At 46.4% G+C, this 15812-nt stretch overlaps 1 protein-coding gene across 3 annotated transcripts in view; it reads left to right on the forward strand.

Moving 5' to 3' along the window:
- LOC105479833 (kelch like family member 29) overlaps window positions 1–15812 on the forward strand; it is a 322000-nt gene that overhangs the window by 70364 nt on the left and 235824 nt on the right. The window lies entirely within an intron of this gene.

Raw genomic sequence — 15812 nt, forward strand, 5'->3', positions numbered from 1 at the left:
TCTGAGTTGCCTTTGAAACATCACATTAAAGGTGTCAGATAAGTAGGTGAGATGTACAGATCCGGAGCTCAGAGGAAAGGTGGGACTGGAGAGAATATGTTTTGGAGAGTCATCAGCATATGGAGGGTGATTGAAGCCTTGAGCATGGATTAGATCATCCAGGGGAAGAAGAGAATGGAGTGAAAAAAGAGAAGAGGACCTGACAAAACATCCTCCAGGAGCTCTGATATCTAATAGCCAGGGAGGCAAGGGTGATTCTGCAAAACGGAGAAATAACGACCAGTGAAATAGGAATAAAAATAGGAGATTGTTGTGTTGTGGAAGCAAAGGGAAGCAAGGGCTTCAAGCAAGACTTGCATTCAGCCTGTATGCACAGGCACCGGGAGACAGGCCACAGATGCCCGGTGACCATCCTGACTGGTCAGTGCGTGCACTGTGACTGTGGTTAGTGCCTATGCACTAGCAGTTGTTAAAAATCTTGATTTTCATCCCTGCTTTTAAGGAGTAGCCACCAGTGTTGAAAGCTTCTGGGATAGCACACAAGATAAAGAGTGGAAACCGTCCATTGGATTTAGCACCATGGAGGTCACGGGTGAACTTAACAAGAGAACTTTGGATAGCGATGGGCTAAGGGGTGAAGGGAAGGTGAGGATGTGGACGGGAGGCCTAGGCAGCCTTTCCAGAAGTTTCACCATGAAGCAGAGGCGCTAAGCAGGACAGGTAGAGGAGAAGCCAGAAGGGTATCCTGGAGTCGAAATTTTACTTTAAAATGTTGAAATGATGAGAAGTATTTGTTCAACATACCTACTGTGTATTTATTCAGTTAGCAAACTCTGTATCTCATTCATTTATTCATTACTTGATCCAACATGCCTATCTCAACCTTGAGTAGGATATTTATTATGAACACTAAATTTATTTTATTTCATTTCCTTCTTTCCTTGTCAACAGCCATTTATTGAGCATATATTATTTGCCAAGTACTGGACCAGGTCCCAGTGATAGAGACATGAATAAGTTATACCCTGTATGTTCACGGGGCTTATAGTTTTTTCTAGTGCAGTGGTTCTCAACCAGGGATGATTTTGTTTCTTTCCCCATCCTAGGGAACATTGGGCAATGTCTGGAGATATTTTTGTCATGATGTAGTGGGGAAGGGATGCTACTGGCATCTAGTGGGTGGAGGCTAGAAATGCTGCTAAGCATCCTGCAATGCACAGGACAAGCCCATTGCAAAGAATTCTCTGGCCCCAAACAAGAATGGGGTGAAAAGGACTAGATTAATATGTGCATGTGGTAACTACAGGAGCTCAGAGGATAGGCACTTGGACACACAGTGGAGCTGGCCAAGCAGAAGATGAGGGACAGACAAGACAGGTGGAGGCCACAGGTGTGGAAAGGCATGGAGCCGTGAAGGGAGCATCGTGCAGACTCAGGAGCTTCCAGCAGTTCCGGGCGGAGGCACCGTGGCTAGTAAGGGCGGAAGTCTGCAGAATAGCTGTGGTGGTAAGGGCAGAAGTTTGCAGAGTAGCTGTGTCGGTAAGGGCAGAAGTTTGCAGAGGAGCTGTGGCCACAGATACCGTACCAAGCGTCTTGGATTTTGTTTCTGCACTGAGAGGCCACTAAAGGATTTCAAATGAGAGGAAACCAGGTTGGTGTCTTAGAAAGATCGTCCCGTTGGCCGACAAGATCAAACAATAATCACCAACATCTGTTAAGAACCAAATCTGTGTCCAGCACTTTTTTGAGTACTTTATTGTATTATCCTGTTTCATCTCCCAGCAACCCAATGGAGAAAACACTCTTGTTATCCCCATCTCACAGCTGAAGCAACTGAGGCAGAGGGGTTGGGTAGCTTGCTTGACATCACATGAGTAGTAACTGCAGGGCCAGGATGTGGCTCCCAGACTGGGCCCATAAACAAACATGAGATGCCCTGTGGTTCTTTCTGTCTCCTACTTTGGGTCTGAGCTCTGGGACCAGATTTGAGCAGCCACAGGATCTCAATTCATAATTCATATGTTTCAACACTTTTGCAGCTGCTCTAAAAATTCTGTGCCTCTAGCCTGAAAGAGTACGGCCTTGAGGTAACCACTTTACTTCTTCTTGATTAGGAGTTCTCGTGTAGCTGTTAATTTTTTAGGTGCTCTGGCTGTAATGCCCCATCAACAGAGAAACACTTGAGTGAAGTGTGCTGATGGGAAGTCAAATCCACTTTTTGCTGCCTAAGCCTTTTAAGTGGACCTGGTATCCACACGTGACCCCTCTATCTTGTATGACTCGCTCTGCCTTCTCTGTCGGATACCCCATCCCGCTATTCAGTGTACCCCTTCTTTATCTTTGCTGGGGAGGGGAGCGGGAAATAGATGACTTTGCCTAATAAAATTTAAAGTAGGTCTCAGTGCACAAAGCTGCATCATTAGCCAGTGAAGATCCTGCTTTTCAGGGTTTTTAATTACAGTGGTTCCCCGCTCCGCATCGGGAGGCCCTAATGAGAAGTGACACCCCCTCCTTGCCCAGGACTGACAGCCCCTAGGGAGAGGGAAACGGAGGTTCCCAGGTATTAGTTCGGTGCAAAAGTAATTGCGGTTTTTGCCATTTTAATGACAAACATGCAATTACTTTTGCACCAACCTAATAGAAGGGGCTGCACCTGTGTTCCTTCCACCCATGAGAAGAGATTTTTGTCTGAATCTCAGCTGCTTGGAGAGGCAGGTGACTGACAGGTGGGACTCAAGGATGACTCCCACCTGGCAAATTTCAACAGCACTCCTCCCATTTGGAAAGAAGAGCCCAGACACATTTTTATATGTATGTAGGCTTTTAAATACATGTGTCTCTCTGTTTTTTAAAACAGTGGCAGAGTTCTGGCAAAGTATAGGAAATGCTACCTGGTCTGTGATCTGGAGGGAGCTCCCTCCTGAGAGGAGACAGGCTCTGTGCTACACTGGATGGCTGGCCTAGCCTACTGCAGGTGGGTTCCTTGAGGCTGGTTCACAGCCCCAGATGATCCCCAGCTGATAGAAAGAGCCCCAGGCTGTGGCCTCTGTCACTAGGGGATCTGTAGGGGAAGCCAGCTCTGATTTCTAGGCTTTTTCCTATAATGATTCCGTGGTAGGACAGAGAATTCTCTGGGCTTCCGTTTTCCCATCTACAAAATGTAGTGGTGTTGGACTAAAGACCTTCTAGTGTCCCTCGTGGCTTTGACTGGTGGATTAAATTAGACCTTTGACAGGATAAGGACTGCCCATCAGTGCTAAGAAAATTAATCTTATGCCCAAACATAAGGCAGTTCCCCACTTTCCCAAAGAAAAGCTTTCCAAAAACTTTTTAGCCAACCTGAATATATTAAATTTTTTTGGAATATAGATGCAACAAAAAAGTATACTTACAATGTTTAACTATTTTAGTTTCAAGTGTTAAAAATTACAAACTATATAAAATGCTAGCTGGGCATGGTGGCTCATGCCTGTAATCCCAGCACTTTGGGATGCCCAGGTGGGAGGATTGCTTGAGCTCAGGAGTTCGAGGCCAGCCTGGGCAACATAGCAAGACCCCCATCTTTGATTAAAAAATAAAAAATAAATAAAATGTTAATTTCGAAATATTTTCACTTATATTTCATGAGTAATTATTCAAACTTGTTCTGGGCAGCTTTGCCTCCCATGTGTGGTTTTTTTTTTTTTTTTTTTAAACCACTAGAGTGACTTTTTGAGTCCTCTGACAATTTTTCTGAATGTCATGGTCCTTACTTTCATCCCAGCTTTTGAGAGATGGCACTTTTTGAATGTGAGGATTAGACCTTCCCTGGGAATTCTATCCCAAGTTGAAGCAGGTGTTTTTGGCTTTTTTTTTTTTTTTTCATTTGGTTTATAGGTAAATCTTCACAGTCTCTTTGCAAATAATTTGTTATGATTCTTATTAAAGTGACCTTCAAAAATCTGTTTATAATAACATACAGACACTAAAATTTGTTACTACATCACATTTGTGTTTTAATTAGAGTCTTCTTACTGATATAGAATCTATCAGTGCATTTATTGGATGTCTTGAATAGAAAGCAACACCTTGTTGAGGGCTAATGAGGGAGGAGGGAAAAGATGGCATAGACAAAAAAATTTACTGTACAAAATTATCATTTAAAGCCCCTCAGCTTGTTATATTGCACATAGAAGCACTTCTGTAGTGGCCGTTTGGTAGCCTATGTCTGTGAACGTAGGCAGAGGTCTCTTGATGGAGCCCAAAGACAGGCCAGGTCTTCTGCTGAGTCTTTTGGGCCCCGCAAGAACTCTGACCAACATCCTTCACCACTTTCCAAACACAAGAAGCTGTAAGCCCCTTCTGACCACCTTTCTGCCAATCTGCTGTTGGGCTTTTGTGTAGTTTAATGAGCATAGAGTCGTTTGGAAATACGCACTGCACTTCACAAAAAGAAACAGTAATATAATCAGAAATGATTATATTTCAGCACTTCAGCACTATTGCTACTATTAATGTCCATTATCACTATATTACCTGAAATGTGTTTAACAATCACAGTCACTAATCAAGGTGCCTGTCCTGGAAAATGTGTATTCTCTCCATCTGGATCACACTATGTATTGTGCTGTTACTGTTTAAAATTTTTTTCAGATAATTGGAACCTGCTACTTCATACTTTGAAAAGTAATATAGCGGGTGAAGCCCTGAGAGGTTCAAAGCCTATGCTTCCATCAGGGAAATAATGCAATTTCCATGCAAAATGATTATAATATTATTCAGTGATTACATGGGGGTGGAGGGTAGTCTGTTTTTGTTAGACTTTTGAAAGTGGCAAATTGAATTCCATCCAAGTAATCAGAGGTTATGAGTTTCCAGCACAGTGTGTTTGCACTTGTTGGAAGCTCATTTCCCCAGGGTATCTGCAAGCCTGGAGCCCCCAGAGCCTTTGCTGACCACTTGGGACAGACGTGAAGGGCCAGGGAATTAATTCCCCGCCAGCAGCTTTCAGCCCATGATAAATGGGAGGTGGAGGAAACACTCCAGCTGCCTTCGGGTGGGATAACTCTGAGACCCCCTCCTCCCTGTCTCCCACAGGTCCCCAGTGGGTGAGATTGGCCCCACTTGCCTGCTCATTTGGAGCAATCTGTGTTGACTTCCTTCACTCCCTCCCCACTCCCCTCCCTATGCTTTCTGGAACCACTGTCCAAACAGAACACTAGCCTCAGATCCTCATCCAGGTTCTGCTTGACAAGAGAGGTACACGTGGCCTCCCCACTTTCCCCTTCCCCTTTTTGAGGGCATGCAGGGGCCTCTCTGGATCCTTCTTTCCTATAACCCATTTTGTGGAGGGTTCTTGGCAGCACCCAGAAGTATTTGTGTTTTAAGGCGTCGTCATTCTGAAAAATGAAAAGTCTGAACATTTCTTATGGTCAGGAAGTTGATGGGTATAATTTATTTTTCCCACCTCTTCTCTTAATTATTATTACTCCATTCAAGTGAGACAAGATGATTTAATCCAGGCTGTATTTAAAATGCCCATAATCAATGCCCTCATTCTGAGCATGTATCTATGTGCTCTTAGATAATTTATGTATAATTTTAATAGATTTGTCAACAGCAGCCCTTCCTCATCTAAACAGGCTGCTTGCAGACAGATCGCTTAATTTGCTTCTCAATGTTATTTTTCATACATGGTTGCTGCACGGCCGACAGATAGTAGATGATCCCATTACGAACACATTTGACACAGCCTCTACTGTGAGGATGAGCAAACTCGAGGTCTCGTACTGTGGCAGGCAGGGTATGGCCCCCTCTCACTCAGAAGGGTCGGATCCCAGAGAATGAAGCCACCAGGAAGGAACTGAAGCCAGTCCTGGCAGCATTTGGGTGCTGATGGGAGCCCTGGCTTCCTGCTAGAGCAAACAGAAGGCTGTTGGTGCTGCACCCATCTCCCAGCCAGGGCTTCACCTTGCTCCTGCCTCTCACCTGCTCACGCCTCTCACGTCCTGCCTCTGTGTGTGAGGGTGCCTAGCAGGCAGGCTGGAGGTGTGGGGGCATTCATACTGCAGAAGCAGCCCTCTACCAGCAAGAGGCGGGAGGCAATGCATAAATACCCCGGCTTCCTCGCCTCGTCGTGAGACAATTTCAGGTGCACTCTGCACGACAGAGGGTTCCCAGCAGGACAGAGCCCCAGCTGGCCCCAGTGGTGACCCCATGGCGAAAGCGTCCTCAGCTGGCTTCTCTCCTGGCCTGTCTCACACCCTAGTGCTTCCTTGGATCAACTCCCAAAGAAACCACTTCTGTCGAAATCTTTTTTCGGGATCCACTTTAGGAGGAGCCCAAACAAAGGCATTTGTCCCTCTCAATTTCTTCACATTGATCTTTCAGGCGCCACCTTCCTCCAGGACCCCGTTTAAGCCCTGCTGTGAAGTCCTCCTAGTCCCTCTGGCCCAGAAACTCTCCTCCTCTGGCCATCTTCAGTCCCGCTAACTTAGTTAACTTAGCCTGCACCATCAGCAGCCTTGTCTGTCCCCTGTTTCTGCATGTGGGTGTGTGCTCGGGCAGGTGCCAATCCCACCACCTTCCTGCTGACTTGCACATGTGTCCCAGGGGTGACGGTGCTCACCTCAGTCCTCAGTCTGGAGTGCAGACAGGAGACATCGAGCAGGGTAAAGGATGGGTGGCCGGATAATGCCAACAGTACACTCTTTAAGGGAAAAACAATAATAGAGAAACGCCTCCTTCCAAAGACTAATGTGAGTACTGATGGATTACTTGCACCATTTCCGTCCGCTGGGGTAATTGCGAGATGAGTGCATTGTGTTCCAAAGGAAAAATGTTCTGTAGATGTGGTAATCTTCGCCATGCAGGCTCGTGACAGAGAGAACCACATCAACTTCTAAATTTTCTCAATGGAGTGCAATGTGTGTAATGTGTAATAAAATATAAATAAGCCTTTAAGAAGCATCTATGTGTTTCTTTTTATCAACCTTTAGATGCGTTAAAGCCAAGTACAATTTTATATGAATTCTAGATGATATGTAGTATTTTTATTTGCTGGTTCATTGCTAAATGTTTCATATAAAACTGAAGAGAAAAAAATACACAGTCCCACATATAAAAGAAGAAGCAGATGGCTAAATGTGACCGTGGGAGAGAAGCAGTGAATGGTGTAGGTTCAGAAAGGAGGCTCTCCCCTACCGTGTACGGGCCCGAGATGGAGTGGAGGGAAATTTGTGCGTGCAGTTACCTGTGTTCATTAGCTGTTTGTTTCCACTGTGTTAAAGCAGGCCATTAGTATTCATAAGAATCTACAGGTATCTTTGTTATGTTTTTTTTTTGTCTTTTAAATGTACATATAAATGAGTATGTATTATTTATAGATGTATTTGGATTTAGAAACATCAAGCTTGAAAAATAATACAGCAAGGAATATTTGATTTAATGCTCACCAGGGAGGAGAGGGGACCAGGACTTCCTGCAGGAAGGAAGACTGGGTTGGGATGTTATCTGACCTTTCTGAGGGACTTTCCTGGCAGCTCTTTAGTGACAGTTACACTGTAGAAAGATCTTGGGTGAAAGAAAGGACAGTGGCCAGAGAGTTAGGAACTCTCTCGTGCCAACCCTCCTGCTGACTGGCTGTGGGACCTGAGCTTGTCACTCACCCTCTGCTGTCACTCAGCCTCTCCTGTCACTCACCCCCTCCTGTCACTCACCCTCTCCTGCCTTTGGTGACCCTGCCTGGATTTGGACATCAATTCCTGCCAGGCCGTGGCTCCATGATGGGTACCTCCGTGCTGACTGCTGCTCGGCTGCTGGCCTCCTTTGCAGAAGAGCAGTCGGGGTGGTAAGCCGTCCCGCATGTGTCTTCAGATGGATCACAGAGCCACGGTGCGATCAAGCCACTTACCTACACACATTGGTAGAGACCAGGAAAACAGAATTCGCTTCTCATTCTATTTCCAGCTCCTAGGCTCTTTCCACATTGGCCAAGAAAAGCAGAGTACTTACAGAAATTCCTGGTTAATGGCTTCTTTCTGCCTGGGTATGGAGAAACATGCCTGTCTTTAGTTTATTTTTAAATGAATAACTCATCATATTTGGGTAAAAAGTCCTGTAATCTCAAAAGCCTTTCACAATTTTTTTGTTGTTGTTGTTCTGAGAGTGTAGAAAACAGCCTCAGATCTATTCCAATAAAATAGCTTTTTTACTGAGTGAGGAAGCAATGCCTTTTAAGACCCACTTGTGTTGGGGAAGGGGTTTTCGGCCACCAGCTCTGTAGGCTTGGGCTCAAAGGAAAGGCAGAATCATGAAATAGAAGTTGTAGCAGCATCTGCCTGAAGGCCTAGATTTTGGTTTACCAATCGCTGGCTGCAGGCGGGGTGGGAGCAGGGGCTCTGTGAAGGCTGAAATTCAGGGAGACAGCTGGAGGGAGCAGAGAGTGGTCGCTGACCAGTGTGAAACCAACCCAGGACTCTTGCACATGTCATCAGCCCGTTGGTTCTACCACCTTCTGAGGAAGACCCCTCTTCATTCATTTGTGCCCTCCATGCCTACTTCTTTGGTAGGGTGATGGAAGAGAAGGCTCCATCTACTGTGACTCCCAACCATCCCCAAGGCGCTGTAGGTATTTTTTTCTTCAGTGAGCAGGCATGGTCATTATAATGGTTATTGCTGCCATGTGTCTGTGCCATGAAATGTGTTAAGTTTCTTTCTTATGGTAGAACATTCAAGTCTCAGAACAACCATGGATGTTTAGTGGTATCATCCCCATTGTATAGGTGAGGAGCTTGAGGCAGGGAGTAGGAGTGGAGGGTGGGCAGACGTGGTCATTGCCATCAAATGGCAGAGCTGAGATTTCGACCCAGCTCCCTCAGATTATAAATCTTCCATGCTCCTGACCGCTATACAGGCTGAGCCAGTCTCTGAACTGGTGTCTCCGAGACTAGGATGGAAACCCAAAATGAAGCTTGGGTGGTGCCGCGCAGACCAGGAGCGAGGCTACAGGATTCAGACTTGGGAGAAGTCCTCTCTGCATCTCTGTAAGGGGACCAGCAAATCATGAAGTCTAATAGCCCACCTTGTTTTACCCTGTGAAGCCATTCTGTTCCTAGGGCTCCTCTTCAAAGCTGTCAAGAGGTCATGCCCTAAAGGGGTGGGGCTTAAGAGACACCCCCTGCCCCCAGCATCAGCAGCTCCGTCTGTGGACCAGACTGGCTCATTCCAGACCCTAGCAGTGAGCTAGTGTGGTGCCTGTTTCTCCTGTCCCCACAGCCGTCTCTCAGCCCCCCGACACTGACAGCTTCCGTCTGGCTAGAGGGCTCGTGGTGTTTTCTGATGTGGCTGGCTACTTGAGTGCTTGGGGTGCAGGTCACAGGCTCCCCTGAAGAATGGGGCAAACAGTCCCAGGGCTCATCACCAGGGAAGAGACAGACCTCAGATGAGAAACTGGAACAGGGAAGGCAGAAGGCAACAGGGAAGCCCTACTCTCTCTGGGCTCTGCTTGTGGCATCCAGACTTGAGCTGGCCTCTTTCCTGGGTTCGAGTTCCTGTCTGGTGGATGCTGAGGTGATGTCGCCCCCTGGACTTGGGATGGGCCTGACCAGGCACCCGGGGCCCTCCTGGAAAACCGGCCAGGAGCCGAGTTGTCTGGCTGCGTGTTGCTTTCTTCTCATTGCTCTCGCCTACTTCTTTGCCTGTTGTTTTGTTTTACTCCGCCAGACTCCAGTCAAGTCTTATTTAAATGTTATAGCCTGGTCCCAGGAGTGTCAGGGAGAGTCGAGGAAAGCCGTGTCCACAGTGGAGTCAGACTTTTAAAGGGGCAGTGCCCCTGAGGGCACCAAGGCAGTGGGAGTAGAGCCTCCATAGATGGGAGTGGGCACTGTGAGTCTCTGACGCCCCACCCATGTGGTGACCTGGAGGGTGTTGGAGAAAAGGCTACTGTGCGTTGCTCAGCACCCGCACCCGCCACAGTCCAACTTGGGCCGGCAGCTGGCCTGCCCGTCAGGGAATCAGGGATGTGGGCACCTGCCCTGCCTCGCGGGGTTCGTGTGACATCTAATGAGGGAGAGAAGATGCAGGAGCACTCCACGCAGCCCGCAGCACCAGGCAGAGGCGAAGCGTCCTTATGAAAAGCTGAGATTTATGGGTCTGAAGGAGAAGCAACATCTGGGAAGGAATTATTGCAATTTACAGGGAGGATGGAGGCCTGTTTATAAGAGCAAAATCTGGAAGCAATGTCTGATTTTTTTTTAAACTGGTTTATATTCCAATCATGAACCTGTGGTGTGAACATCTTCCAGATGTTCAAAGAAAAATTGTGGAAAATGAGTTGAACTGTGGAGGCAATTTCCTTTTTTGAACAGAGCCTTACTCTTTACTGAGCATCTACTACATGCCAGGTGGGTCTTCCCTGCGGACATCTTCAGTGCTGCTGTGGGTGAGTCAGGCTTCAGTAGGTCCAGGCTTCTTTCTCTTCATCTTGTGGAAATGCAAGGGTCATCCCAGTCCTGCTTCCAGTGATGGGCTAATCTGTATTAGCTGGTAGAGTGAGGGTGGGGGGATATTTGCCAGCACTGAGTGGCAGGATTGAGTTGGGTGAGTTCCAGTTCATTTCATTTTGGGGGGATCTGCTGTGTATCAAAATTTAAAAAAAAAAAAAAAAGATTTTTAAGAGGATTTTGGTTTGCGACGTTTTTTTCCTGAAACCTTTCATGCTGGCTGTCTGATAGAGTCATGTCATGGCATAACTTAGGATCCAGTCCAACTATGAACACCTCATTTTCTCTATCTTCCCATTCTCCTTGCCCCAAACCATCCAAGGGAACTAGGAGATGGGCCCCTTTGGTGCTGTGCTGGCCCAACCGGGAGCCTCCTTGGGTGGCACGTGTGTCCCAATTGTGATGGTCTCCAGTGTTTTGCCTGGAAAGTTTCTGTACTCCAGAGAGTGCAGGAGGAAGCCTCCAGGGACGAGTTTTCAGGAGGAGAAGGGTGACAGCAGGTGGAGGCCCAGGAACAAAAGCCTGGATGGGAGGCGCAAAATCTAGGCTTCCTGTTCAGGCTCCCTCTTTGACTTGCTGTGTGACTTTGGACAACCTTTATTTTTGCCGTGAGCCTCTGTTCCCTCATCTGTGAAATGAGGATTACAAAAGTAATCAACTCATAAATTTGTTGGAACAGATAAATGAGAAAATAAGAATGGGCTAGGCTTTGTAAACTTCGAGCCTTAGGAAAACATGGTTACCTCTCAATCGGTCAGCCTGACTTCTGCAGACACTGTCTTTCTTTGAATACATGCCTACAAAAAGCAGGCCAGGAGATGCATCCCTACCAGCTGAAAATAAGTAATGGATCTCATCAGTGGCCAATTGTGGCTCCTTAATGGAATAGGCGATCTCCGCATTGTGCTGGGTGGACTCTCATGACTTACTCCATCTTTGCGCCTTCACTCTCCCCTTTAAAATGCAGTGCCTTCCGGACCCCAGCTCGTGAACTGTCATGAACCTGATGGATAAACCTTCTGAGAGTGTTTATTTTTGTGTTGGCAAGAAGCCTGCAGGCTTTGGTGAACCCACAGTTGATATTATTAATGGATGGATGGCCTGTTTTCCTCTCGTCTTAAAAGTAAAAGAATATGAACGAGCGTTCCCCTTGCAGGACACATTGGGAGCAGGCATTCCTGCCCAGGGTCAGAGGTGCCGCGGAGTCCCGTACCTGGGCTGACAGGAGGGTGGGCTCGGGAGCCGGTTTCCTCCCTACAGTTTACAGCCTCCGGTTGCTTTGCTTTTCTTTTCCAAGGAAGAAAGACTCTTTGTTGCCCGTTTGCTGAGGGGTGCTGAAATTCTGGGTTCTGGACCCATAATTGGAGAGTGTGGTTAAGACCCCGGCGGGGCTGCTTTCTGATCCTGTGTCAAACTGGAGACTCCTAATTGGTTTCTCCTCCCTTAAGGCAGTTTCTCTCCCCAAAAACATGGTGTATTTTATAAAGAAGTAAAAAATCCTGGGGCCCTCGTTCATAATTCTCTTGACCATCAGTTTGGTTCATGTTGGGAACTTTCTTTATTTATAGACTTAGAGGTAAAATGGATCTCAAAATTTTTCTCTAGTTTCATTTTGAAGCTCTCCCAGCATTTAACCCAAATAGCCCATTCAAGGGTCTTGCTTTCATATTGGTCTTAATGCCCTGTCAAAGTCAATTAGCATTTCCCAAGTACCTTGGGAAGCTGAACGTCCTAAGACCCCTTTCACAAGCGGCGACTGACTACCTGCTGTATTTTTAAAAATAAGAGTCCTCTGTCCTTCAGCTTTTACGAATTGTTTTCCTTAAGACTATAAGCTGCCCTTTGATGAAATTAGTGGAAAGGAAAAGGTCAGTTTGGCCAAAAGTGTCACAAATTAAGCCCTGAAGCAGTCTCTTTATCGACCTGGAGATAGAAAACCATACCTACCTCCCTGTGATTTCCTGGGTTCGTTCCTGGGATTCATTTTCCCAGGCCATGATCTTTGGAAACATAAGATTTTACAGTGTTAACTTGGGAACAAAATTATTACTAAAAATTGGTTTCTAGCAATTTCTTTTGAAATCACTTTTAAATACCATGTATCTCATTAGAGTGGAACGTGCTTCGGTGCCCGGATATAGCTTATAGGCCTCCCAGGAAGGACAATAATGAGTCAAGGATCGATTATACACCACCACGCGACGGGTGCTGTGGACCAGATTCCAAAAGATACTGTCTGTTAAGCCCAGGGTCTAACTGCAAGGTGTGGAGGTTTGGTGGGTGGGAAAAGAACAAGAAAAGAAAGATGTGAAAAAATAAACAAAATCACTGAGGCATAAACTGATGCCAAATGTGAACCGAGAACAGTTAGAAACCCTTTCAAGGGAAGAGTTTCTGGTTGGGGTGGGCAAAGATGTCAGGAAGCAGGTGCTGCTTGCCCTGGACTTGAGCAGGTGATGGCACTGCTGAGATGGTGATGCTGAGGAGGAGGAAGAGGAGGAGGATGTCACGGGTTCTCTAGTTTTAGCACTTTGGGAGGCCGAGGCGGGCGGATCACAAAGTCAGAAGATCAAGACCATCGTGACCAACATGATGAAACTCTGTCTCTACTAAAAATACACAAATTAGCCAGGCATGGCAGCGCGTGCCTGTGGTCCCAGCTACTTGGGAGGCTAAAGCAGGAGAATTGCTTGAACCTGTGAGGTGGAGGCTGCAGTGGGCCGAGATCGCGCTGCTGCACTCCAGCCTGGGCAACAGAGTGAGACTCCATCTCAAAAACAAAACAAAACAAAAAAAAACATTATGTGTCTTGGGGTTGCTCTTCTCAAGTAGTGTCTTTGTGGTATTCTCTGTATTCCTCAGTTTGAATGTTGGCCTGAAAAGAAAGGGAAACAGAGGTTCCTAGGAGTTAAAGAACTTACCTGCTGTCACAAAACTAAGTGTCAGTGTTAGAATTCTAATTCAGATGTGTCTGATTCCAGGTTCTTGCTTTTAACCCTCTCTGTGAATGTCTCCGTTGGGGTCTTGAAATAGACATATTCAAACGTGTAATTTGAAGAGAGTTAAGTAAAACGACTATCCACAAAGGTGAACAGGCACAGTATAGAGAAACCATCATAGCTCAGTGCCCCCGGGCTGATGATGGGATGGGGGGAATTACTGCCTTTGGGCATAATGGTCAGGGGAGGGAGCTATTACAGGAATCCAGAGAGAGAGCCTTGTGGAGCTCCTTGTTCCCCAACTAGAGGCATGACCTCCAGGTGAGGGACAGCCTGGTCATGAAGACACAGAGAGGGAGGGGAGCAGGGGAACCAACAGCCAACCCCAACCCTGTCCCCAGTCTCCTGCTGGTGTCTGCATGGGCTGAACCTAAGCAGAAGTCAGAGGGTCCAAAACATGAGGGATGCTCTCCATACAGGTCAGGTGAGCCTTCCAGGTCTTGCCTGGGAGAGGTGGGGAAAAACAGGGTGGGGAAGATGAAAGGTAGGCCAAGAGGGGCCAACACAAGACACCCAGTGCAGTCTATAATAGCCAATGGGTCATTCACTTCCAGACCTTTTCATCAGCACATGAGGAAAAGTCCCAGAGAACTCAGCTGTGCATGTGGTTTATTTTTGTTCAGAACTGTTTCACTTGTCTCCCCTAGAGGTAGGGACCGTAGAGAAGGAAGGGCAAGGCCACTGTCGTCAGAACAGGCATAGACAGCCTGTGCTTCCTTCCCACCACTGTCCCTCTAGGCTGCGGTCTAGCCTATACCATATTCATTCGGCACAGCCTGGAAAGGAAGTGGATTAACCTGACATGAACTCTGACGGTTTCGGCTCAAGAAATTGGGAGCCCCTTCTAAAGATGGCGACTGGGATCTTTGGGCTCACAGTGGCCTACAGGGCCCTACACAATCAGGATGCTCACCGCTCTGGCCTCACCTCTTACCAGAACCTCCCTCCGCCAACCACAATGGCTTCCTTGGTGGTCCTGGAACATACCAGCCATGTTCACACTGACTCTTCCCTCTGCCTGGAACAGGTAGGGCCAGATGCCCACATGACCTACTCCTCATCTTGAAGTGTGTGCTCAAATGTCCTCCACTCATGAGACTGACCCTGCCCACCCTATTTAAACTGCACCACAGGCCCGCCCACAACATGCACCCTACCCTGCTCCATTTCTTCTCTAATACATTGCACTACTACTTTCCAAAATATGATACAATTTTCACTACTTTTTAAGTGTATTGTATATTCTATGTTTCCACCCTCTAGAATATGAGCTCCCTGAGGGCAGGAATATTTTTCTCTTTTGTTCGCTTATGTATTCCCAGTGCCTTGAACGTACTGCCTGACACATAGAGGGAATCAGTATTTATTGAATGAATGAATGAATGAATGAATGAATGAGATTCTCAAGCACCTAAAAATGGTTTGACCCCTATCTCCTAGGCCTCTCTCTTCACCAGCACTTATCTGCCAAGGATCTTTCCCAGAACGACATCGATCACCAGTATTGCCAATACCTTGTGGTCAAAGTGATCAATTTCTCCTTGTGCTTCTCGTAGGCTTGGTAGAGGAAATGTACTTGCCACTTTGGCTCTGTGTCAGAATTAAATGGCGACCTTGGCTTATTTTGCTGCCCCGCAGAGGTTATTTCTTAGTCGTAAAGAGAACATTCCATCCTTGGGAAAAATAATATTTTTGCCACCTTCAGCTTTAAAATGGCTATTTGATATGGCTCACGTGCGTCTCTATCAGCGGCCGCTGGGAAAGCTTAGGTTGAGAGGATCTGAGAAAGACTCGTCACGTTGTCAGAGGGAAGCTGGCCATAAGGCAAAATGAGTTTACAATAACTTATTTACCTGTCCAAATCCTTCATATCACATTAAAGCTTTCCCCTGCTACCCGGGACTCTGGAGTGCTAAGAGGAAAAAGGAAAATCAATTGATAATGATATATTCGGTTTAAAAAAATATATTGATTCCCAGGTAATGACAGTCGTGCGTTTTGCAGTGGGGGATGCCATTTCCCGTCGTGAAGATGGCTTTCTCATAGATTACGTTTAAAAGAAGGAACCAGGAGTAGCTCTGCCTCCCCATAATAGATAGCCTCTTTCTCCTAGGTATTAAATCTATAATTAAAAAAAAAAAATTTCTCCCCAGGGAACCTATTCTTTGCCTCCTCAAGGTCTTCTTGCCCATTGTGTGAAAAAAGTAATGATTTGTTTTTGTAATTCTAGAGTTTGTGTCCTTCTCAGTATTAGATTAAAGACTTAAATTTTTTCTTTCTCCCCATTGCTGGAGTTTCTTAGTTTGGATTAGATGGAAGACAATACCATTGT

The sequence above is a fragment of the Macaca nemestrina genome, chromosome 13 (genome assembly GCF_043159975.1).
Source record: "Macaca nemestrina isolate mMacNem1 chromosome 13, mMacNem.hap1, whole genome shotgun sequence".
Lineage (NCBI taxonomy): Eukaryota > Metazoa > Chordata > Mammalia > Primates > Cercopithecidae > Macaca > Macaca nemestrina.